General features: G+C 41.9%; 1 long non-coding RNA gene and 1 other non-coding gene across 2 annotated transcripts; both read right to left on the reverse strand.

Annotated features, from left to right (window-relative positions):
• Positions 1–267: 267 nt before the first annotated feature.
• On the reverse strand, positions 268–1,791 carry LOC121940576. Its single transcript, XR_006105651.1, has 2 exons — positions 1,726–1,791; positions 268–325 (listed from the first exon to the last, which is right to left on the reverse strand). It is a non-coding gene; the product is annotated as an uncharacterized LOC121940576 (long non-coding RNA).
• LOC121940577 lies at positions 1,437–1,578 on the reverse strand. Its single transcript, XR_006105652.1, has one exon. It is a non-coding gene; the product is annotated as a small nucleolar RNA SNORA79 (small nucleolar RNA).
• Positions 1,792–2,343: the final 552 nt, after the last annotated feature.

Genomic DNA, 2,343 nt, shown 5'->3' on the forward strand with positions numbered 1-2,343 from the left:
TGTGTGTGTGTGTGGGCTGAAAACATCTTTCTTTATGGGGAGCCTTGAAACTAGTCAGCCACTTTGCAATGCTAATTCACAGAAAGCTCTTGTTCTCTACGCACACACACACACACACACACACGAGGTACAGTATATATATAACTGTGGGTTTACAGCTCCCACACGGGGAGACGCACCCACCCGCCCACCCAGCAGCACCGTGGGAGACACTCAGCTGCAAAAAAACCTCACTTGTTATAATTTGCATGTCGTATTCTGTTTGTGTCCAGGAAGCTTTTGTAAAACACGGCCATCTCTTCGCTGTTCAGAGTCCGCCTTCGTCCTGATGAGGAGGAGAGACACACAGGACAGCAGTGCACTTTCATTAAGATACTTTTCTTTTTTAGCTCTTTGAAACCTCAGCAAATGGGCCTGACTCCTTTCACGAAAAATAAAATAAATAAACAAATAAAGAGAATTAAATAAAATAAAAAGTGCTGCCCGATAATGATTACTTCAACTGTAACCGATACACCGATAATTTCCAGCTTCTGGTGGACGATAAGATACCGATAACAAGTCATTTCTTTTTGTTTGTTTTTCATTACCTGAGGGTATGAAAGCTGAGATGTGGTGAGTACAGATGAATGTAATTTGTGCGTTTTCATCAAAAAACAATATTTCAGATAAAAAAGCTGGACAATGAAAATGACAGCGGAGTGGACATCAGTGGGGACACCAGCGGGGTCACCAGTGGGGACATCGGCTGGGACTACAGCGGAAAATGAGAGCGGAGCAGACATTTGGAGACACCGGCCAAAAATGAGAGCGGAGCGGACACCGGCAGAGACACAGTTGTAGAAAGAGAGCGGCGTGGACCGGTGGCGTGGACACCGGCAAAGACACCGGTGGACAATGAGAGCGGAGCAGATCAGTCAGCATCAGTAACTCATCCCCGACTTTGTCTTTCAGTCCGCAGCCCCGTCAGGTCTCACGGTGCAGGCTGGTCAGCAGGTCAATGATGAGAAACAACAGAGGCGCTGAGTTTATGATTATTTCTGTCTTTGTTTGTTCATTTGTTATTTTCAGGGCAGAACACGACGAGACGGCACTTTCCCGTATTTTCAAAATAAAGAGAACCTATTTGCTTGGGTTTCAAAGGTCTGAATGCAGCACAACAAAACTGATGTCGATCCAGGTTTCAAAGGGTTAAATCACCAGGCGTTACACTGGCAAAAGGAGTTGGGGGATAAAAGAGGAGCAGGGGAGGAGATGTAGAGAAACGAGACAGAAAAATACAGGGAGGGAGGTGAGGAGGAAGGGAGGGCAAGGAAGGAGGAGAAAAGAGAAGTAGGAGAGGAAACGTAAAAAGGTGAGAAAAGAAAGAAGGGGAGAAGCAAGAAAGGACAGAAGGAAGGAGATAAAGACAACAGAAAGGAGACAGAGGAGAGTTTGTTTGTAGGGTCTCGCAAAACCAGGCAGCTGTTTGATAGTCGGCCGCAGCCTGAAGCTTTCTGGGTGAAAAAGACCCGAATTTCTCTGCGACGTTGAAAAATCCTCCTGATTGACTCCACACAGGAGGAGGAACTGACGTCGCCTGAACAGCTTTACGCCCTCATCTCTAACAACAGACAGGACTGGCTCATGGATGGTGAATAAATTTACGATCTAAATCTATATTCAAACATTTAATCTTCTTTTTTTAATAAATGTGTTCACAGCAGAGTGTTTTTACGTCCTCACCTTGCTCGTCACGCACAGTCAAGCCTTTTGCCTTCAGCTGTGAAATGATGAAAGCCTCTTTCTCCTGCAGAGAGCACAAAATACGGTTTTACAGTTTTCTTTCTTTAGATTGTATTATGCAGACGAACAAAAAAAAGCAACCTATAATAACAATTCAAACATGACGACATAAATTAGACAAAATGATTCATCTAATGGAAACATAAAACCTAAATTGCAAATAGCTTCTGTCAGTGGCTGTAAATCACTAAAATTATCTGAAACGAGCCCTTTCAAGTTTAAATATTTAAACAGCTGCATTAGTCCAGTGCTGAATGGATCTTCATTTACTGAAAATCTAATTTATTGCAGCAGCAAGACATAAATACAGCCGTTTATTCTGTTGCTCATCAGTCAGCGGAGACAGAACGCCTATTACACAAAGTATAACATTAATTTCCTTTAATAACAGCTGGATGGAAAAAAAAAGAATGTATTTAAAATATATTTGCTGTTAGTTGCTGTTATCACACTCAGGGTATTTAACTCCTGATTTAAAAAAGCTAGGGCCAAACTAATTATCATAATTACATATTTTAAATTGTGTTAGAGAATTATTATAATTTTAAATGATTTTTT

This window comes from Plectropomus leopardus, unplaced genomic scaffold (genome assembly GCF_008729295.1).
Source record: "Plectropomus leopardus isolate mb unplaced genomic scaffold, YSFRI_Pleo_2.0 unplaced_scaffold9025, whole genome shotgun sequence".
NCBI classification, from domain to species: domain Eukaryota; kingdom Metazoa; phylum Chordata; class Actinopteri; order Perciformes; family Serranidae; genus Plectropomus; species Plectropomus leopardus.